This window comes from Rhinoderma darwinii, chromosome 6, assembly GCF_050947455.1.
Source record: "Rhinoderma darwinii isolate aRhiDar2 chromosome 6, aRhiDar2.hap1, whole genome shotgun sequence".
In the NCBI taxonomy this organism is placed as follows: domain Eukaryota; kingdom Metazoa; phylum Chordata; class Amphibia; order Anura; family Rhinodermatidae; genus Rhinoderma; species Rhinoderma darwinii.
This window is the reverse complement of record NC_134692.1, coordinates 5,135,070-5,158,425: the sequence shown is the minus strand read 5'-3', so window position 1 is coordinate 5,158,425 and position 23,356 is coordinate 5,135,070. Positions and strand designations below refer to the sequence as shown.

At 47.7% G+C, this 23,356-nt stretch overlaps 1 protein-coding gene across 3 annotated transcripts in view; it reads left to right on the top strand.

The window, feature by feature from the left end:
- The first annotated feature begins 6,384 nt into the window (after nt 1-6,384).
- Nucleotides 6,385-23,356, top strand: part of PTPN4 (protein tyrosine phosphatase non-receptor type 4) — an 87,582-nt gene continuing 70,610 nt past the window's right edge. For 2 of the 3 annotated variants that reach the window (XM_075829062.1, XM_075829061.1), the window contains exon 1: nt 6,386-8,206. The gene's annotated coding sequence lies outside the window, so the exon portion shown is untranslated. Of the gene's footprint in view, nt 8,207-23,356 lie in introns of all 3 variants that reach the window. The other variant, XM_075829063.1, reaches the window with a different exon arrangement.

The following is a 23,356-nucleotide window of genomic DNA, read 5'->3' as shown; positions in this document are numbered from 1 at the left end:
TACAGGGGGGGGGCTGTATAGCCCTGTCTACAGGGGGGGGCTGTATAGCCCTGTCTACAGGGGGGGGCTGTATAGCCCTGTCTACAGGGGGGGGGCTGTATAGCCCTGTCTACAGGGGGGGGGCTGTATAGCGCTGTCTACAGGGGGGCTGTATAGCGCTGTCTACAGGGGGGCTGTATAGCGCTGTCTACAGGGGGGCTGTACAGCGCTGTCTACAGGGGGGCTGTATAGCGCTGTCTACAGGGGGGCTGTATAGCGCTGTCTACAGGGGGGCTGTATAGCGCTGTCTACAGGGGGGCTGTATAGCGCTGTCTACAGGGGGGCTGTATAGCGCTGTCTACAGGGGGGCTGTATAGCGCTGTCTACAGGGGGGGCTGTATAGCACTGTCTACAGGGGGGGCTGTATAGCACTGTCTACAGGGGGGGCTGTATAGCACTGTCTATAGGGGGGGCTGTATAGCACTGTCTACAGGGGGGCTGTATAGCACTGTCTATAGGGGGGGCTGTATAGCACTATCTACAGGGGGCTGTATAGCGCTGTCTACAGGGGGCTGTATAGCGCTGTCTACAGGGGAGCTGTATAGCGCTGTCTACAGGGGGGCTGTATAGCGCCGTCTACAGGGGGGGCTGTATAGCGCCGTCTACAGGGGGGGGGGCTGTATAGCGCCGTCTACAGGGGGGGGGGCTGTATAGCGCCGTCTACAGGGGGGGGCTGTATAGCGCCGTCTACAGGGGGGGCTGTATAGCACTGTCTACAGGGGGGCTGTATAGCGCTGTCTACAGGGGGGCTGTATAGCGCTGTCTACAGGGGGGCTGTATAGCGCTGTCTACAGGGGGGGCTGTATAGCGCTGTCTACAGGGGGGGCTGTATAGCGCTGTCTACAGGGGGGCTGTTAGGCCCATCATTGTTAGGGTATGTTCACACGGCCTATTTTCGGAAAAACGACCGAAAAATCGGAACGCCTCCAAACATCTGCCCATTGATTTCAATGGGAAAACTACGTTCTGTTCCAACGGAGCATTTTTCGCTGCGTTTTTTTACGCGTAAAAATAACAGCCGCGAAAAAGAAGTGCAGGACAGTTCTTGGGACGGTTTTGGAGCCGTTTTCAATAGACTCTCTTGAAAACAGCTCCGTATTTTGAGAAGTTTTTGACTCTGCGTGTGAACATAGCCTAAAGGCGGATTTACACAAACGTGATAAGTCCGTGCAACCCGCGTGATTTTCACGCGCCTCGCACGGACCTATGTTAGTCTATGGGGCAGTGCAGACAGTCCATGAGTTTTGCGCAGCGGGAGTCCGTTGCATAAAACTCACGACATGTTCTATATTTCGGCGTTTTTTGTGCATCACGCACCCATTGAAGTCAATGGGTGCGTGGAAATCACGCGCGCCACACGGAAGCACTTCCGTGGGACGCGCGTTATTCGCGCAACAACAGTAAAAGAATGAATGTAAACAGAAAAGCACCACGTGCTACAAACATACAACCGGAGTGTCATAAAGATGGCGGCTGCGCAAAAATCACGTAGCAACGCACCATATGAACATGACACACGGAGCTGTCACGCTGCTGCTGCCGCGCGCGCAAAACGCTTACGTTCGTGTAAATCCGCCCTTAGGCTATGTTCACACAGAGTTTTTTGCCGGAGGAATTTCTGCCTCAAAATTCCGTTTGGAAGTTTGAGGCAGATTTTCCTCTCCCTGCATGCCGGCGTTTCGCGGCGTCTTTCGCCCTCGGCCATTGAGCGCCGCGGGCATAAAACGCAGCGAAATGCGCTTTCTCTGCCTCCCATTGAAGTCAATGGGAGGTCAGAGGCGTAAACGCCCGAAAATAGGGCATGTCCCCTCTTTCTCCCGTGAGGCGGTTTTACCGCCTCGCAAGAAAAAGACGCCGCCACCTCCCATTGAAATCAATGGGAGTCATTTTTGGCCTGTTTTTGACTAGTTTTGCGGCGCGGTTCCTTAGGGTATGTTCACACGCAGTGGTTTGACGTAATTCGGGCGTTTTACGCCTCGAATTTTGCCTGAAAAACGCCCCTAATACGCCTACAAACATCTGCCCATTGCTTACAATGGGTTTTACGATGTTCTGTTCCCAAGAGCCTTTATTTTACGTGTCGCTGTCAAAATACGGCGCATAAAATGACGGCTCGTCAAAAGATGTGCATGTCACTCCTTGGGACGTTTTTGGAGCCGTTTTTCATTGACTCCATTGAAAAACAGCTCCAAAAACGGCCGTAAAAAAACGCAGCGAAAAACACGAGCTGTTAAAAAAAACGTCTGAAAATCAGGAGCTGTTTTCGCCTGAGCTCGGTATTTTCAGACGTTTCTGGTCACTGCAGCATCAGACTACACAGGGTTGTTTATTTGTTATCTGTTACCATGGAGATGCAAAGGTCTGTAAACACAAGACATATACGGTCAGTGAATGGAAACATTCTTTATTACATGCAGGGGTTAAAAACCGACCCTGACCTAATACTTCTCACAACTGAGGGTTTGTTACAATGTAACCATCCTAGACAATCCTCTGTAAACTAAACAGACTGATACATTTTACCTGCACTGATACATTGTAGCAACTACCATGACAGGAGAGAGAGATATGTGCTGCAGATGTGTTTGGCTCAGAGAGGATTATCTGGTAGTATTCACTGATATAGAGATAAACTTGGGGTTCCCCAGTTTGTTTACTAACATCATTGTGGGGTCTGTGAGATGAACACAAACGGGCTGTGGCGCTTGGGGCAGAAATGCCATATGAGCAACCTGTACAGCTGTACGAGGCCCCAATAGGTAGGGGGGGGGGGCACTGCCACCTAATAGTAGCTACCCACGGTTCTTTTAAATTACATGTAAGGGACAGCGCTCATGAATCTGACTGGTGGCTGATTAGGGACATAAGGGGGTCTCCATGATGAGAAGAGCAAGGGTCCCATATACTGTTCTTGCATAGCTGCTATCCCCTTAGTTTTAGGGATCAGTATAAGTCCCAGCACAGTATCCCCCAGATGATCTCTTGTCATTGGGATGTGTAATAACTAAAAGTGGAAAATCCCTTTAAATGGTACCGCAGTGTCATAAATCATAGGCACCAATAGGGACATGCGGCAATTTTCTAAGGCTCTATTCACACGACAGGGTCCGAGTGTCAGCCGAGAAAAACGTCCGTTTTGGTCTGTTTTTCTCGGTCGTTTTGCATCCATTCCGGGCCGTGCTTCAGTTTTTAACGGCCCGTTTTGCACCAGTTTTAAAAACGGATCAATTTAATTTGTACATTTTTTGCCACACAGTTCCCTCTGTACATACTGCCACGGCCCCCCTGTAGGCAGTGCCAACGAGCGGCAGAAAGCATGGCCGTGAATCGGATCATATCTGAGTGACAGCCGTGCTTTACACGGCCGCATAGACTTCTACGGGAGAACGGCCGAAAATAGGGCATGTCCCATTGTCAAAATCGGCCGTGTGATTAGCCCCATTTGGGGTCTATTGTTCCTACTGCAGCCGTGTGACGGGAATCCCTGTCGTGTGAATAGGGCCTAATACACACCCTGTCCGGATTCTGAAAACCCATAACGTCCATTAAGGGGAGGGGAAGTGGTGGAGACGGACTTATTCTGGCCATTTTCGGGAAGTGACCCGGTATGGACAGAGCTGCCTCTGCTATAGAATTTGTTCTTCTGTAAATAGGGGGTTGCACTCTGTAGAGCACAAACCCTCGGTCTTAACCCTTGCACCACCAGCAGGTAGGCCACAGTGCCTCTAATATATAGAGGGTGGCAGTGGAGGGGTTAACCCCGCAACCTGTAAAGCTGGATTTGATAATACGGACACTTAGCCTGGGGCAAGCAATGTCCTATTACCAGTGAGACTTGGCACGCTGTAAATCTGCTATATTTAGAGACATCTTCACAGCTCAGCAAGAAATATTAACGCAGCCTCAGGTTCTCATATATGAAGGACGTTCAGGAAAATCGCCACGTGAGATGAAGGAACTTTCAACGCGCAGAAGTTCGGTGTCGGAGCCGTTCGATTTTTCTTACAAGAAGCTGACCCTTTATTTGGAGTCTCAGATCAGCGCGCAGCAGAATTCTCTTACTTGTGGCATTCTCAGGACCAGTGTGATGCCGGATTACAGGATCTGCTGGACGCTTTTTGTTTATTATGAGAATACAAGACTCAGGGGGTCTTATAAACCACTAGAAAAGTCAGGTTCCCTCCCTCCTAATGTTCTGCCTGTGTGTCAGTCTTCACCGCAGGACTAACATTCTGTTCATGAATCAGGAGGATCAGGATGGACAGTGCTATAGGCCCCTCCAAGGTAGAGCGAATCCTGTAGTACATACAATTAAGGGGGAATACAAAAATAATTGAATAGAAATGGGAAGATGGATACATTACTGTTACATTATCATCAGCGACCATGCTGTATCTGTGCCGGCGATGTATGGACCTCCACGGCCGGAGTCCAGTCTTATGTAAATAATGCTTCATAACTGTGTCATTAAAAATTCAGCAATTTTCTAGTATACTTTGTTTCATTTCCTTACCATTTTTAAAATCTATGCTTGCTGTCAATGAATGGGAACATTCAGCATGTAAAAGCTAGTGCATAACGAATACTTCTTACAGCTAGGGGTTTGTTACAATTGTATCCAGTTTCGTCAATCCTCTGTGAGCTTAAACAAATCAGCAGCACAAATCTCTCTTCTCTTTACATTTTGTACCATTTTCAAGATCTCTGCTTCCTGTCAGCTAATTTAAGCATTTATGGTTTACATTCAGAGGCTAAAAACCCGTCCTGACCATGTGTTACCCACACATCTGATGGTTTGTTACAATTTAGTAATGCAGACAGTTCTCTACCAGCTATAAACAGCATTAACTCAATTCTCTCCTGTCCTGGAGTCCAGACTGATTGCTCTTATTTATACTGAAACATTGTAACACACCCTCAGCTGAGCAGGACTAGCCAAGGATAGTTTTCAGCCACTGGAAGTAAATATTGATAGATTCCATTCACTGACAGCAAGTAGACATCTTGACAACTTCAAGGAATAGAAACATAAATTATATTACAAAATTGCAGAACATTTCCTTCTACGATAATTTTTAGTTACAGAAGAGTGAACCGGCCCTTTAAATGAAGGAGCGCAGGAAAACGCTGTAATTTGTAATTCCGGGCGACAACACTGACAAGTAAAGCTGCAATCTGGTGTAATGAGGGGGCAGGGGTGATGCCCGCCGTGCCCTGTCACTCCACCCCAAAGGGAAAACAATGGGATAGTGACAGCAGCTTTACATCCCCTCCTGATAAATGAACCCCCCAGGGCAGGAAGACGGGGGCGACTCGCGAGGACACCAATAAATGGCAGAGTTTAACCCTCTGCGGCCTGGACGCCCATCCTCCAACCCAGCGGAGACCTCCCCTCACTGGATCCTAATTACAGCTTTTCACCGGATGGTAATGGCGCTCCTCGCAAGACGCTGGAATTCTTTTCTTTCATATTTTTCTCCCAAGTAATTACAAATAAAGGAACGTTCTGCAGGAAGCCGCAGAGTCCTCGCAGGACGCAAAATGACGCCGTTTGTCACTGAAAAGAGAGGCTCATGCCTGAGGAGCAAAAACAAGACCGATTCCAAAAATACCCGGAATCTACGGAGCCGTTATACGTGACGCGAGGGCGGCCAAGAGTTACTTACTACCTACGTCTCACTGGTAACGTCTCTTAGAAATGTTCAGAGATGCAAAAATAAAGGGTAGAGCTGAGAAAGAGAAACTTTATAATATACTTTGTATTTCAAGGCACCATTTTAAGATCTCTGCTTGCTGTCAGTGAATGGAAGCATTCTTGTTTGCATCCAGAGGTTGAAACCCCAAACAGACCTAATACGTCTCACAGCTCAGGGTTTGTTGCAATTGTTTTCAGCCTTGATAATCCTCAGCCTGGTGCTTTACCTGCGCTGACACATTGTAACAAACTATCAGGACAGGAGAGAGATTTGTGCTGCAGATGTGTTTATCCACAGAGGATTGTTTGAGAAGATTTTCACCTTTCTTCTCCATTGGATCAGAGGAGTAACTAATGGGGACTTATGTCAAGGGATTTCCCGGCCTGACAAATGCCAAAAGGGCCTCCTTTGGCACGTGGAGTAGAAACTTTCCTGATGCACAGGCTGAGCGTAGGAAACCGAATAAAAAGAAGGAAAGTTTTATTAAATACAAATAACTGCAGAAGTAATAATAATAATAATAATAATAAATAATAATATAAACAATACAAATGATAATGAAGAATAATATAATATACATAATAATTTTATGTATAAATAAGAGTGGGCTGCAGTGCTCGCCCCGTCCTCCAGGTGTCGCTGCGGTATACGCTGGGATGTGACGAGATGCCGGTGCTGTAAGGTGGCTGTGAGGGGCGCCGTGTGCCGGTGTATCGGGCACCCCATGTCCTCCTCGTAGAGCGGATACGGTAACACATCCCATTCACCGTACAGGAGGAGACGAGAACGGGTTACACTGGTGACGTCATCGCCGCGGCCAGTTCTCGCGAGATTGTGCGATCACTGCGCCATGTCCCGTTGCTATGCTGCGGCCTGAGGGCGGGGGGAGCAGTGACACACCGAGGCCGGAGCCCACACATCCCCCCGGGCCGGGGCCCCGGACACCCCGACGTAACGAGCGAGAGCGACCCGGACACCACAACTAAGAGACGCAGCCTGGATATACCGAGCCGCCACCTGCAGCCGCCACTTACCGAGCCGCCACCTGCAGCCGCCTATAGATCTCCTCCCCAGTATCTAGAGGTGCTGGATATACGGAGACCCCTGCAATCATCTGCTGGATCCATATGTGACCTGGATATACAGAGACCGCCGTCACCTATAGATATACATCTGGAATATATATAGAGCCGACCAGCTATACATCCACAGTCTTCTTCTGCTGCCTGGATATACAGAGACCCCTGCAGCCAGCACCTGGAACATAAAATTCCCCTGCCGCCTATAGATCCCCTCACCACCCTGCAATATACAGACCCCCTGTCACCTATAGATCTCCCCACCCTACTATATATATATAGACCTACTGTCACCTGTAGATCTCCCCACCCTGCAATATACCGGCCACCTATAGATTTCCACCCTGCAATATTTAGACCTGTCACCTATAGTTTTTCACCCCTCCTCACAATCCACCCTACTGCTTGTATCGTATAACCACTTCCTGTCACTTAGACTCCTCAAGAAATCTACCACCCCCATATTTTTCCACGTTCAGACCGTCCCTGCGTCACCTATAGATTTTGTCCTGTCACCTGTAGCGTTATAAAGCCCAGCAATAACTGCCACCCAGATCTATAGCATCACCCCCAATTTTATATACACCCCTCTTATTATTTGCCATCTGCTGGGATATATAGACATCTTTCAGTGTCACATCAGCAGGTACGGTCACCTATAGATCCATACTGTGTTAACTGTTATTGCTGGAGTGAACTTCTGCCTGTCACCTATAGATCATTGCCTCCCGCCCTCTGCTGGGACTTCTGCCTGTCATCTGTACGTGTTTAGAACACTCACCTGTCACCTATATATCTGTATGCTGTGACTGTCCTGTAGATCTGGCCCAATATCTCCCCTCTGACGTCCATTCATATTCATAGTCCTCTATAGATCTCCTATATTGTTATCCCAGGGCTCACACCTTGTCCTTTGTTTCCTCAGATACATTATTGTATAGATACATTGTAGCTGCCAGACACCTATAGATACATTGTAGCTGCAGCTCCACAGCCTTTGCCTATACACACTTCTATAGATTATAATATCCTCGGCATACCTGTAGCTGCTCACCTGTGTGCTGTTCCTGCAGGCACCTATAGATCTCTCCACCCCCAGGGGCCCCCACGTCTCTCAGCCGTTAGTGACTGGTATAGTGGCAGCACCCACATATCTGCCCTCTGCCCCTCTGTCTGTATAGCGGCCACCCCTCCCCCTCTATCTCCTAGTCGCTTCCCCTCCTCACCCATGATAATCCCTGGAAGCATGAGGCTCCATGTGCTGAGACTTCTGCCTCCTCCGAGACCCCGGTGCGACTGAGGGTCCGGAGCAAGACCCCCGCCCCCGACATTGGTGCAGCTGGGAGACCCATTTCCTCACCACAAACTGCAAAAAGTGGCTCTTATATGAAGGTAAAGTGTATGTTCTGTCCGTGTCCTGTGGGAATGTAAGCATGCATCCTCTCTCCCTATATACGCACCCCCTACATACACACCCCCTGCATGCACACACCCCTCCCCCTACATACACACCCCCTGCATGCACACACCCCTCCCCCTGCATGCACCCCCTGCATGCACACACCCCTCCCCCTGCATACGCACCCCCTAAATACACACCCCCTGCATGGACCCCCTACATACACACCCCTCCCCCTGCATACACACCCCCTGCATGCACACACCCCTCCCCCTGCATGCACCCCCTACATACACACCCCCTGCATGCACACACCCCTCCCCCTGCATACGCACCCCCTAAATACACACCCCCTGCATGCACCCCCTATATACACACCCCCTGCATGGACCCCCTACATACACACCCCCTACATACACACCGCTCCCCCTGCATGCACCCCCTCTCCCTGCATGCACACACCGCTCCCCCTGCATGCACCCCCCTGCATGCACACACCCCTCTCCCTGCATGCACCCCCTACATACACACCCCCTGCATGCGCACACCCTCTACATACACACCCCCTACATGCACACCCCGCTCCCCCTGCATGCACCCCCTGCATGCACCCCTCTCCCTGCATGCACACCCCCAGATTGCGCTCCGATTTTGATGTTACCTAGAGCCACATAGACACCCCGCTGCCTGCAGCGCAGAGCCCCCCCTCCGATTACCCGTGGATCTTCTACCTTTTTATTCCCCTATGGTTGGTCATTATTCTTGTGCATTGATTTGCTGCCTGTGTTTTTCGGCAATGTTGATCGGTGGAGTTTATGGGAGTCCGTGGCCATAAGGTGACGTCATTGTTTCTGCAGCGGGATCCTTCCCTTTGTCACCGGCAGCTGAGGATCAGCGCTGCCTTACTTTGCATTACAAATTTCTTGCTTTCGGTGTGATCTGTGACTGTACAAGACGAGCAGCACCGACCCCGCCGGGTAATCGGCCCGCTGTGCCCTGTACAATGTACCAAAGCAATGCTGCAGGGCGGCTATAGAACCCGGTGCCACCCAATGCCCAATTACCATGCGTGTGCCCCTGCCCATCAGATGAGTAACGGCCGTGCCTTCAATAAAGGGATTTCCCCAATTCAGCGGTCGGCAACCTGTGGCTCTCCAGCTGCTGGGAAACTACAACTCCCATCATGCCCTCATGCACGTTTAGCACAGAGAGCCGCTTGTTGCAGATCACTGCTCTCTCCTCTTCCTGCAGTATTAGAATTCTGCCTCTGGAGAAGGAATCCTGACTTCCTCTGTGCTGCTTAAAAAGAGGCGTTTGCATAATCCTAGGCCCCTCCCTACACGCGGGGGTGGGGATGGAGATCTAGTCATGGTTTTCAGCCGGATATAATTATTATAATCGGTTTGAATATCACGTCGGCCTCATTCCCATGAGCGTAAATCCGGTCTGTGTGCGTTGCGTTATTGCATCTGCTTTGCGGGCGGCAGGTATTTTTCACGGGCTCGCAAAGCACAAATTATTTTTGTTTTCAATGGAATTGATGTGCGTCCGTGGTTTTCACGCACATGGGCGCGTAGGTGCATGAAAACGCCCCAATATAGGACCTGCAGTGAGTTTGATACGACGGACGTGAGAACGCCTGCGTGTGTGAACGGCCCCATGGAAATCAATGGGTTTGTGTGCTGGGCGTGATTTCCATGCACAGAAGCACAGACCAGTCTGAATGAGCCCTAAGGCCTTATTCACACCAACGCTGAATACACGTCCGTGTGACAGCCGTTAAAACAACGACCGTCATGCAATTCAATGGGGCCATTCAGACGTGCAGTGTTTTTCCGTTGCGTGAAACTCGCTGCATGTCCTATTGTGTGTTTTTTACGCATCACACACCCATTGAAGTCAATGGGTGCGTGAAAATCACGGACACCACACAGACGCACATCCGTGGTTCACGCACAAGTTCATAAGAAATGAAATGATAAAAAAAATTAAAACGAAAGAAATGTGCAGCAAAACTGACAACAACAACTGATGCCCCACGGAACTGCAACGCATGACAAACGTGGACGCAAAACGGACGCGTTCGTCTGAATAAGGCCTAACCCTAGAAATACCTGGAGGTCGCGCTCCGCACTGTAGGATTCACCACTTTTGCTGTTGTTTTTCGGTTGATCCTCAGCCCATTGAGTTTTCACCTTTACAATTGTCTTTAGGAGCCAGTTAGATAAATTCAGGAGCTCATTTGATATATAAAAAAAAAATCTGGCGCCAAATCCGTAGGCTCGTTGGCCGCCCTGCGATGTCACTTCTTTGACTTTGCCGCTTTTCTCCTCTGCAGATTATTATTTTTTTATTTCCCCCTGTATAACGCAGGGACCCGAGTTCTGGCGGAAGAGTTGGTGACCGGCCGTTCACTCCAGCGCTGTCGTCCATATTTAGCGAGTTTTCCACCTGCACAGACCATTCATTATGTCCGGTCTTCTGTAAATAACGCGTGATCATTGTGTAATGAAAATGTCAAATTCCTGACACAATTTTTTATTTTTTGGGGGATTTCTGCTTGCTGTCAGTGAATAGAAACATCTAGTCACTGGCAGCTAGTACAGATCTAAGGGTATTGTATGCTCACACAGTCAGGTGCAATTTAAATGTCATCCGCGGCAGAAATCGCCAGCTGAATAGCGAACATGTCGTGGATTTTAAAGCTGCGGTGCATTCATTATTCCACACACAATTTTTTTCGGGACCAGGTGTATGGGGTATAGAAGACATTGGCAGAGGAATGTCAGGACTTAGTTGTGGAATCTGCGCCTAAATCCTAACCGAGTCCCCAACGTGTGAATACAGCGGTACGTTCACTCAGGGGTTTTTTTTTTACGCTTTTTGACGTGTATTTCAAGAAACGCCCCAAACCCGTCTCCCATTGATTTCATTGGGGATCAGAGGCTTTTTTTTTTTTTTCAAGAGAGATTTTTTTCTACTTGCTGAAAAAAATCCAAAAACCAGCCTGCCCTATCTTGGAGCGGATTCTACTCTGGAATCTCCCATTCAAATCAATGGGAGGAAGAAAAAAACAGCGCCACGCGGTTCAACGTAGTTTTTGATGCTTTTTTTGGTCAATAATAAGGTGCCTTTAAAAACAAACAAACGAGAAAAAAAAACGCCTTTAAAAACTGCCTGAATTTTAATAACAGCCTCCGAAATCCTAAAGGAAATTTGCAGGCAGATATTTTCTGCTTGGCAAACTGTGTGAACTTACCTATACTTCTCACAGCTGAGGATTTGCTACAGTTGTATTCAGTACGGACAATCCCCTGTGAGGTGAACACAGGAGCAACACGATCTCTCTCCTGCTCTGACAGTTTGTTACAATGTATCAGGGCAGGTAAGGCTGTGTCTACAGGTTCAGGATTTTGGGAATCCAACGTTTTATTTTTTTGGATTATTATTTTTGAGTTAATAGAAGTCGGTCAATTACAGAAAAGAAGGAATGACGTCGTGACGAGCACATTGTGACAGAATTGTCCCGTACACGGCCTGTATATACAAAGAGAACAACAAGCAGAAAATAGCGGTGACAATTCGACCTGTTCTTGTTGCTGCGGTTCATATTTGGTGTTGGGATCGGTGATTGTCGGAACGTCTGACTTTATGGGGAGATTCTGGACGTTCATTCCGCTTTATAGAAAATTGTGGGATTTTGGGGAAAAGAAGCGATGATTTTTTCAGACAGATGATTGTCCTTAATGTTGAGTCGTTTCCGCTGAGGGCGGCGGACGGAGATCTTTCCAATATTTGGCAATTTTGGGGAACGTGTCTAAATCTATTGATCATAAACCTTCCATGTTAGTGAGAGATATCGATAACCACAAACTACAGATGAGACGTTTCCATTAGTGAGAAATCCCTTTCTGTCCCACCGTATGTTTCATGTCCGCGTTATCTTCATTGCAGCGCCAACGTTCAGACGCCGAGCCTCGTCCTGCGCCTCGTCCTGTGCCTCGTCCCGTGCCTCGTCCTGTGCGGAGCGAGTCTACGTCTATAATAATTTTCTGGAGTTCTCTAGGTGATTCACGGTTCTAAAAGGCATCAGAGATTGCGGAAAAAGTTTCTAGCCATTGGTTCCGATGTGGATTTATAGAATAATCTGAAGCGGACACTCGGACTTCTGCGGAGGTTGTGCCGGCGGATCCACATGCCGATTGACACCATTGTAATTTAATGCGGCTGATCTGCTTTTTTCCCCTCCCAAATAATGAGCATGCTGCAGACTGTAAAATGCAGAGTGCAGTCTTTATCCCGCATGGATTTTCCCCCGCTGCATGTGAATGGGGTATAAAATATCCTATTCCCTTGCATTGGATGCAGAATGTCAGCGGATGAACATGTGAACATGGCCTTAAAGGGAACTTGTCAGCAACTTTATGCGGACATTTTCCTCGCCCAGCCGCCGCTCGTTCACCGTTTTATTTCTATGCACAGTAATCGGGAGAAAGCTGGCAACCATTGGCAGGCGGAGGGATTGGCAGCTCGTTAATATGCTGTACTCCTTCCTCACAGTGCGATGCCAGCGCTGTACAGTTAAAAATGTACGTTCTCCTAAATGACATAACAATCACACATAAGTGACCGCTGAAATCTGCATGTACGGGCTGCATAAAGTTACTGACAGGGCAATCGCCACACGCAGGGCAAATTCGACGTCGTATTAGGCTGAGTTCACACGGGGCGTATACACTGCATAACAGCACGCAGCATATCCGCCCTTTGTGCCGCAGGGAATTCCGGGCGGAAAAACCGCACAGTTTTTCTGCGGCCTGTGATTGGCTGCAGCGGTCACATGGGATAAAACGTCATCCCAGGAGGCCGGCCTGGAGGAAGAAACACAGACTCCCAGGTAAGTATAGAATCTATTTTTTTTCCGCAGAGTTGCGTTTTTTGCGGTGGATTCACATGCGAAACTGCCGCAAAAAACGCAGCTTCTGCTATTTGTTGCGGGTTTTGCCTCCCCATTGAATTCAATAGGGAAAACCTGCAACAAATAAGCCGCGTTTATGCAAATACAATTGACATCCTGCGGAATATAATTCTGCACCGCGGGTCAATTTCTGAGTGTTTTTTCCGCTCAGCAAATACGCAGATTTGTTTTTATCTCATCCACTCTGCTTTTCTGCAGTATTTACGCAACATCTGAACTGACCCTTACAGTAGCAGCAAAGTGGATGAGATTTGACTAAATCTCATTCACACGATAGGAAAAAAAAAAACGCAGAAAACACGTGCAGAAATTGACCTGCGTTGCGGATTCTCGCACAGAAGATCCAGATGGTAATTCTGCAATGTTTACACGGTGTGTGGATTTACCCTTTATGTATCAGTCATGTCAATTTGTCTAGACCAGATACAATTGTAGCAAACCCTCAGCTGTGAGAAGTATTAGATCTGTTTTCAGCCTCTAGGTTTTTCTATTGACCGCAGTCGGAGAACTTGGAAATGATGAGGAATTGAAACATAAAATGCATTAAGACGGTTGCAGAATTTTCCAGGACCCCTTTAAGTTGAGCAATAAATAAAATGTGAATTTAGGTTCAGGGATATTGACTTTGATGTGAACTAGAAATATCGCTTCCTAATCCCTGCCGTTCCCGGCTACTGGACTCCTGCAGGGAGCGGATTAGGAAGGTTTCAGTCCATGGATCTGGTGGATCAGGGTGGTCGTAGACGGGGGATCTCCGCAGCGTCGTCTGTCTGCTGCTGTGTAGTCGGAGACGCTCGTCCTCAGAAATACCTGCACCATGTCTAATGATGGGCTCCCCGTCCGCTCCGGATAACTTGTTTCGGAAGTGGTTATTGCGGAGAAGGTGACCCCCCTGCATGGCCCTAATCCCTTCTCTGGATTATTTATTATGTGTGAAGTGAACCTGAGGGATTCGGCTCCTGTCACATCCAGGGACCGGTTTCAGCAGCTCCAGATCATTGCCCATCACTCGCGCTCGTCTCTTTGTCTGTTGCTCTTGCAGAAAATATAACTCGATTGCGATTCATCCAGAGTCTGATAATCTGGCACAAAACTGCAGCATAATAAGGAATTTCACACACGGTGGCTCAGTAGTTACAGAATCCAAATCTGACCAGGGACAATGTCTGCTTGGAATCTGTGGGCAGGGATGATGGGAGTGATTGTGCATGAGATAGGGAGATGATATTGTGAGCTTCTGGGGACAGGGATGATGGGAGTGACACATTGTGTGTGAGATGAAGAGATTACATTATAAACTCCTTGGGACAGGGATGATGAGAGTGATTACCTTGTGTATGAGATGAGATGATCTGCTTTTGGGGAAGGGATTGTCAGTGATCATTAGAGTGTAAGTTCCAGGGGACGGGGATGATAGGAGTGATTCTGTGGACTGCACTGACATTTTCCTCCAAGTTCTTCAGTGATTGATTGAAAATGTCTTCTCTTCTGCTGCTTTATAGCGAGAATATAAATGACCAATCCATGAAGTGTTCACATTGGACGTCAAGAAATGTATGACGGGGCGATGCGTTAGAATTATTGTTATACGGCGCCTGGCGATGTCATATATAACCGTTTATAATGAACCCTCCGTCTACGTTCTCTGTGTAATGCGCAGGTTGAATAAAGCGATGTTTTTTTTGCAAACTGTTTTCTTTTGCTCCCTGTTATCAGCCATTTCAAGCTGGGAGGAGACTGACTGGATGATGATCGTTACTTTGTTACTTTGCTGATACATTTACATCCAGCAGATCTTTCTATGAGTGATTTCAGTTTTCCCCCTAGAGAAGGGAAGGGTCACGTTCATCGTGTCATGGTCATATGGAAATTTCTAATGTGTTCGGGGAATATTACATTCTCCCTAATCATCACACTGGGCCATAGATTCAGACCGTGTATGATCAGCAGTGTGACTGATCCGTCACCCCACCGGCTCCCCTCCCCCATCCTGCATGACTTTCCTAAGGAATAGGAAATGTGCTCCCCCGGTGCTTGTTGCAATGAGCGGTCATCGTGCGCAGGCTGCAGACTTCGGCGCTGTGTTCTGGAGCAGAGCTCTCCGTGCGTGGTGCTGGGGATTTCACCGGTGACGAGAGCTGGCGTGGTGGCAAATGTCATCCTCATTCACGTTCCTCTGCTCTCCGCATCCTTTCTGGTTTCATTGAGAAATCTCTGATTACAGGCTGTACTGGCCTCCGCCGTGTGTAAATATCCGGAGACGAGGGATCTGCCAAACACTGGAGTCCTTTGTACGGAAAGGTTCATAGTGTGAGAGGCCACAGTGATGAGCGCTATCTGCAATCGTGTACAATGGCTGAGGAGGCGAAATTCTAGGGGAGATGTTGAATTTGGACATTTCGTCTGATAATTCTTCCTGGAGAGGCTTCTGCGCTGGAGTTCTGAGCTTTTGTATCTTGTGCCTTGTCTAAAGACCTCTGTGGTGGACGAGACAATAGCTGGACGTACACGTTACGTATTGTTTGATGGACTCGGCTAATGTCCAATATGGGGATAGCCCAACTGTTCCCCAACATTTTGTGTTATGGTGAACAAGAGTCAGACAGTGTGACTTCTCTTACAGTAGAGGCTCCATAGTGTGACTGCTCTTACAGTAGAGGTTCCATAGTGTGACTGCTCTTACAGTAGAGGTTCCATAGTGTGACCGCTCTTACAGTAGAGGTTCCATAGTGTGACTGCTCTTACAGTAGAGGTTCCATAGTGTGACCGCTCTTACAGTAGAGGTTCCATAGTGTGACTGCTCTTACAGTAGAGGCTCCATAGTGTGACTGCTCTTACAGTAGAGGCTCCATAGTGTGACTGCTCTTTCAGTAGAGGCTCCATAGTGTGACTGCTCTTACAGTAGAGCGTCCATAGTGTGACTGCTCTTACAGTAGAGGTTCCATAGTGTGACTGCTCTTACAGTAGAGGTTCCATAGTGACTGCTCTTACAGTAGAGGCTCCATAGTGTGACTGCTCTTACAGTAGAGGCTCCATAGTGTGACTGCTCTTACAGTAGAGGTTCCATAGTGTGACCGCTCTTACAGTAGAGGTTCCATAGTGTGACCGCTCTTACAGTGGAGGTTCCATAGTGTGACTGCTCTTACAGTAGAGGCTCCATAGTGTGACTGCTCTTACAGTAGAGGGTCCATAGTGTGACTGCTCTTACAGTAGAGGTTCCATAGTGTGACTGCTCTTACAGTAGAGGTTCCATAGTGTGACTGCTCTTACAGTAGAGGTTCCATAGTGACTGCTCTTACAGTAGAGGCTCCATAGTGTGACTGCTCTTACAGTACAGGCTCCATAGTGTGACTGCTCTTACAGTAGAGGTTCCATAGTGTGACCGCTCTTACAGTAGAGGTTCCATAGTGTGACCGCTCTTACAGTGGAGGTTCCATAGTGTGACTGCTCTTACAGTAGAGGCTCCATAGTGTGACTGCTCTTACAGTAGAGGCTCCATAGTGTGACTGCTCTTACAGTAGAGGTTCCATAGTGTGACTGCTCTTACAGTAGAGGGTCCATAGTGTGACTGCTCTTACAGTAGAGGTTCCATAGTGTGACTGCTCTTACAGTAGAGGTTCCATAGTGTGACTGCTCTTACAGTAGAGGTTCCATAGTGTGACTGCTCTTACAGTAGAGGTTCCATAGTGTGACTGCTCTTACAGTAGAGGGTCCATAGTGTGACTGCTCTTTCAGTAGAGGTTCCATAGTGTGACTGCTCTTACAGTAGAGGTTCCATAGTGTGACTGCTCTTACAGTAGAGGTTCCATAGTGTGACTGCTCTTACAGTAGAGGTTCCATAGTGTGACTGCTCTTACAGTAGAGGGTCCATAGTGTGACTGCTCTTACAGTAGAGGCTCCATAGTGTGACTGCTCTTACAGTAGAGGGTCCATAGTGTGACCGCTCTTACAGTAGAGGTTCTATAGTGTGACTGCTCTTACTGTAGAGGGTTCCATAGTGTGACTGCTCTTACGGTAGAGGGTTCCATAGTGTGACTGCTCTTACAGTAGAGGTTCCATAGTGTGACTGCTCTTACAGTAGAGGCTCCATAGTGTGACTGCTCTTACAGTAGAGGTTCCATAGTCTGACTGCTCTTACAGTAGAGGTTCCATAGTGTGACTGCTCTTACAGTAGAGGTTCCATAGTGTGACTGCTCTTACAGTAGAGGCTCCATAGTGTGACTGCTCTTACAGTAGAGGTTCCATAGTGTGACTGCTCTTACAGTAGAGGTTCCATAGTGTGACTGCTCTGACAGTAGAGGTTCCATAGTGTGACCGCTCTTACATTAGAGGTTCCATAGTGTGACCGCTCTTACAGTAGAGGGTTCCATAGTGTGACCGCTCTTACAGTAGAGGCTCCATAGTGTGACCGCTCTTACAGTAGAGGTTCCATAGTGTGACTGCTCTTACGGTAGAGGTTCCATAGTGTGACTGCTCTTACGGTAGAGGTTCCATAGTGTGACTGCTCTTACGGTAGAGGTTCCATAGTGTGACTGCTCTTACGGTAGAGGTTCCATAGTGTGACTGCTCTTACGGTAGAGGTTCCATAGTGTGACCGCTCTTACGGTAGAGGTTCTATAGTGTGACTGCTCTTACGGTAGAGGCTCCATAGTGTGACTGCTCTTACGGTAGAGGGTTCCATAGTGTGACTGCTCTTACGGTAGAGGGTCCATAGTGTGACTGCTCTTACAGTAGAGGTTCCATAGTGTGACTGCTCTTACAGTAGAGGTTCCATAGTGTGACTGCTCTTACGGTAGAGGGTCCATAGTGTGACTGCTCTTACAGTAGAGGTTCCATAGTGTGACTGCTCTTACAGTAGAGGCTCCATAGTGTGACAGTAGAGGTTCCATAGTGTGACTGCTCTTACAGTAGAGGGTCCATAGTGTGACTGATCTTACAGTAGAGGTTCCATAGTGTGACTGCTCTTACAGTAGAGGTTCCATAGTGTGACTGCTCTTACAGTAGAGGTTCCATAGTGTGACCGCTCTTACAGTAGAGGCTCCATAGTGTGACCGCTCTTACAGTAGAGGTTTCATAGTGTGACTGCTCTTACAGTAGAGGCTCCATAGTGTGACCGCTCTTACAGTAGAGGTTCCATAGTGTGACTGCTCTTACAGTAGATGTTCCATAGTGTGACTGTTCTTACAGTAGAGGTTCCATAGTGTGACTGATCTTACAGTAGAGGTTCCATAGTGTGACTGCTCTTACAGTAGAGGTTCTATAGTGTGACTGCTCTTACAGTAGATGTTCCATAGTGTGACTGCTCTTACAGTAGAGGTTCTATAGTGTGACTGCTCTTACAGTAGATGTTCCATAGTGTGACTGCTCTTACAGTAGAGGTTCCATAGTGTGACTGCTCTTACAGTAGATGTTCCATAGTGTGACCGTTCTTACAGTAGAGGTTCCATAGTGTGACCGTTCTTACAGTAGAGGTTCCATAGTGTGACTGCTCTTACAGTAGAGGTTCCATAGTGAGACTGCTCTTACAGTAGAGGTTCCATAGTGTGACTGCTCTTACAGTAGAGGTTCCATAGTGTGACTGCTCTTACAGTAGAGGTTCCATAGTGTGACTGCTCTTACAGTAGAGGTTCCATAGTGTGACTGCTCTTACAGTAGAGGTTCCATAGTGTGACTGCTCTTACAGTAGAGGTTCCATAGTGTGACCGCTCTTACAGTAGAGGTTCCATAGTGTGACCGCTCTTACAGTAGAGGTTCCATAGTGTGACCGCTCTTACAGTAGAGGGTTCCATAGTGTGACCGCTCTTACAGTAGAGGCTCCATAGTGTGACCGCTCTTACAGTAGAGGTTCCATAGTGTGACTGCTCTTACAGTAGAGGTTCCATAGTGTGACTGCTCTTACAGTAGAGGTTCCATAGTGTGACTGCTCTTACGGTAGAGGTTCCATAGTGTGACTGCTCTTACGGTAGAGGTTCCATAGTGTGACCGCTCTTACGGTAGAGGTTCTATAGTGTGACTGCTCTTACGGTAGAGGGTTCCATAGTGTGACTGCTCTTACGGTAGAGGATCCATAGTGTGACTGCTCTTACTGTAGAGGGTCCATAGTGTGACTGCTCTTACAGTAGAGGTTCCATAGTGTGACTGCTCTTACAGTAGAGGCTCCATAGTGTGACTGTAGAGGTTCCATAGTATGAATGCTCTTACAGTAGAGGTTCCATAGTGTGACTGCTCTTACAGTAGAGGTTCCATAGTGTGACTGCTCTTACAGTAGAGGTTTCATAGTGTGACTGCTCTTACAGTAGAGGTTCCATAGTGTGACTGCTCTTACAGTAGAGGCTCCATAGTGTAACTGCTCTTACAGTAGAGGTTCCATAGTGTGACTGCTCTTACAGTAGAGGTTCCATAGTGTGACTGCTCTTACAGTAGAGGTTCCATAGTGACTGCTCTTACAGTAGAGGCTCCATAGTGTGACTGCTCTTACAGTAGAGGCTCCATAGTGTGACTGCTCTTACAGTAGAGGTTCCATAGTGTGACCGCTCTTACAGTAGAGGTTCCATAGTGTGACCGCTCTTACAGTGGAGGTTCCATAGTGTGACTGCTCTTACAGTAGAGGCTCCATAGTGTGACTGCTCTTACAGTAGAGGGTCCATAGTGTGACTGCTCTTACAGTAGAGGTTCCATAGTGTGACTGCTCTTACAGTAGAGGTTCCATAGTGTGACTGCTCTTACAGTAGAGGTTCCATAGTGACTGCTCTTACAGTAGAGGCTCCATAGTGTGACTGCTCTTACAGTAGAGGCTCCATAGTGTGACTGCTCTTACAGTAGAGGTTCCATAGTGTGACCGCTCTTACAGTAGAGGTTCCATAGTGTGACCGCTCTTACAGTGGAGGTTCCATAGTGTGACTGCTCTTACAGTAGAGGCTCCATAGTGTGACTGCTCTTACAGTAGAGGCTCCATAGTGTGACTGCTCTTACAGTAGAGGTTCCATAGTGTGACTGCTCTTACAGTAGAGGGTCCATAGTGTGACTGCTCTTACAGTAGAGGTTCCATAGTGTGACTGCTCTTACAGTAGAGGTTCCATAGTGTGACTGCTCTTACAGTAGAGGTTCCATAGTGTGACTGCTCTTACAGTAGAGGTTCCATAGTGTGACTGCTCTTACAGTAGAGGGTCCATAGTGTGACTGCTCTTACAGTAGAGGTTCCATAGTGTGACTGCTCTTACAGTAGAGGTTCCATAGTGTGACTGCTCTTACAGTAGAGGTTCCATAGTGTGACTGCTCTTACAGTAGAGGGTCCATAGTGTGACTGCTCTTACAGTAGAGGCTCCATAGTGTGACTGCTCTTACAGTAGAGGGTCCATAGTGTGACCGCTCTTACAGTAGAGGTTCTATAGTGTGACTGCTCTTACTGTAGAGGCTCCATAGTGTGACTGCTCTTACGGTAGAGGGTTCCATAGTGTGACTGCTCTTACGGTAGAGGGTTCCATAGTGTGACTGCTCTTACGGTAGAGGGTTCCATAGTGTGACTGCTCTTACAGTAGAGGTTCCATAGTGTGACTGCTCTTACAGTAGAGGCTCCATAGTGTGACTGCTCTTACAGTAGAGGTTCCATAGTCTGACTGCTCTTACAGTAGAGGTTCCATAGTGTGACTGCTCTTACAGTAGAGGTTCCATAGTGTGACTGCTCTTACAGTAGAGGCTCCATAGTGTGACTGCTCTTACAGTAGAGGTTCCATAGTGTGACTGCTCTGACAGTAGAGGTTCCATAGTGTGACCGCTCTTACATTAGAGGTTCCATAGTGTGACCGCTCTTACAGTAGAGGGTTCCATAGTGTGACCGCTCTTACAGTAGAGGCTCCATAGTGTGACCGCTCTTACGGTAGAGGTTCCATAGTGTGACTGCTCTTACGGTAGAGGTTCCATAGTGTGACTGCTCTTACGGTAGAGGTTCCATAGTGTGACTGCTCTTACGGTAGAGGTTCCATAGTGTGACTGCTCTTACAGTAGAGGTTCCATAGTGTGACTGCTCTTACGGTAGAGGTTCCATAGTGTGACCGCTCTTACGGTAGAGGTTCTATAGTGTGACTGCTCTTACGGTAGAGGCTCCATAGTGTGACTGCTCTTACGGTAGAGGGTTCCATAGTGTGACTGCTCTTACGGTAGAGGATCCATAGTGTGACTGCTCTTACGGTAGAGGGTCCATAGTGTGACTGCTCTTACAGTAGAGGTTCCATAGTGTGACTGCTCTTACAGTAGAGGCTCCATAGTGTGACAGTAGAGGTTCCATAGTGTGACTGCTCTTACAGTAGAGGGTCCATAGTGTGACTGATCTTACAGTAGAGGTTCCATAGTGTGACTGCTCTTACAGTAGAGGTTCCATAGTGTGACTGCTCTTACAGTAGAGGTTCCATAGTGTGACCGCTCTTACAGTAGAGGCTCCATAGTGTGACCGCTCTTACAGTAGAGGTTCCATAGTGTGACTGCTCTTACAGTAGAGGCTCCATAGTGTGACCGCTCTTACAGTAGAGGTTCCATAGTGTGACTGCTCTTACAGTAGATGTTCCATAGTGTGACTGTTCTTACAGTAGAGGTTCCATAGTGTGACTGATCTTACAGTAGAGGTTCCATAGTGTGACTGCTCTTACAGTAGAGGTTCTATAGTGTGACTGCTCTTACAGTAGATGTTCCATAGTGTGACTGCTCTTACAGTAGAGGTTCTATAGTGTGACTGCTCTTACAGTAGATGTTCCATAGTGTGACTGCTCTTACAGTAGAGGTTCCATAGTGTGACTGCTCTTACAGTAGATGTTCCATAGTGTGACCGTTCTTACAGTAGAGGTTCCATAGTGTGACTGCTCTTACAGTAGAGGTTCCATAGTGAGACTGCTCTTACAGTAGAGGTTCCATAGTGTGACTGCTCTTACAGTAGAGGTTCCATAGTGTGACTGCTCTTACAGTAGAGGTTCCATAGTGTGACTGCTCTTACAGTAAAGGTTCCATAGTGTGACTGCTCTTACAGTAGAGGTTCCATAGTGTGACTGCTCTTACAGTAGAGGTTCCATAGTGTGACCGCTCTTACAGTAGAGGTTCCATAGTGTGACCGCTCTTACAGTAGAGGGTTCCATAGTGTGACCGCTCTTACAGTAGAGGCTCCATAGTGTGACCGCTCTTACAGTAGAGGTTCCATAGTGTGACTGCTCTTACAGTAGAGGTTCCATAGTGTGACTGCTCTTATGGTAGAGGTTCCATAGTGTGACTGCTCTTACGGTAGAGGTTCCATAGTGTGACTGCTCTTACGGTAGAGGTTCCATAGTGTGACCGCTCTTACGGTAGAGGTTCTATAGTGTGACTGCTCTTACGGTAGAGGCTCCATAGTGTGACTGCTCTTACGGTAGAGGGTTCCATAGTGTGACTGCTCTTACGGTAGAGGATCCATAGTGTGACTGCTCTTACGGTAGAGGGTCCATAGTGTGACTGCTCTTACAGTAGAGGTTCCATAGTGTGACTGCTCTTACAGTAGAGGCTCCATAGTGTGACTGTAGAGGTTCCATAGTGTGAATGCTCTTACAGTAGAGGTTCCATAGTGTGACTGCTCTTACAGTAGAGGTTCCATAGTGTGACTGCTCTTACAGTAGAGGTTTCATAGTGTGACTGCTCTTACAGTAGAGGTTCCATAGTGTGACTGCTCTTACAGTAGAGGCTCCATAGTGTAACTGCTCTTACAGTAGAGGTTCCATAGTGTGACTGATCTTACAGTAGAGGTTCCATAGTGTGACTGCTCTTACAGTAGAGGTTCTATAGTGTGACTGCTCTTACAGTAGAGGTTCCATAGTGTAACTGCTCTTACAGTAGAGGTTCCATGGTGTGACTGCTCTTACAGTAGAGGTTCCATAGTGTGACTGCTCTTGCAGTAGAGGCTCTATAGTGTGACTGCTCTTACAGTAGAGGTTCCATAGTGTGACTGATCTTACAGTAGAGGTTCCATAGTGTGACTGCTCTTACAGTAGATGTTCCATAGTGTGACTGCTCTTACAGTAGAGGTTCCATAGTGTGACTGATCTTACAGTAGAGGTTCCATAGTGTGACTGTTCTTACAGTAGAGGTTCCATAGTGTGACTGATCTTACAGTAGAGGTTCCATAGTGTGACTGCTCTTACAGTAGATGTTC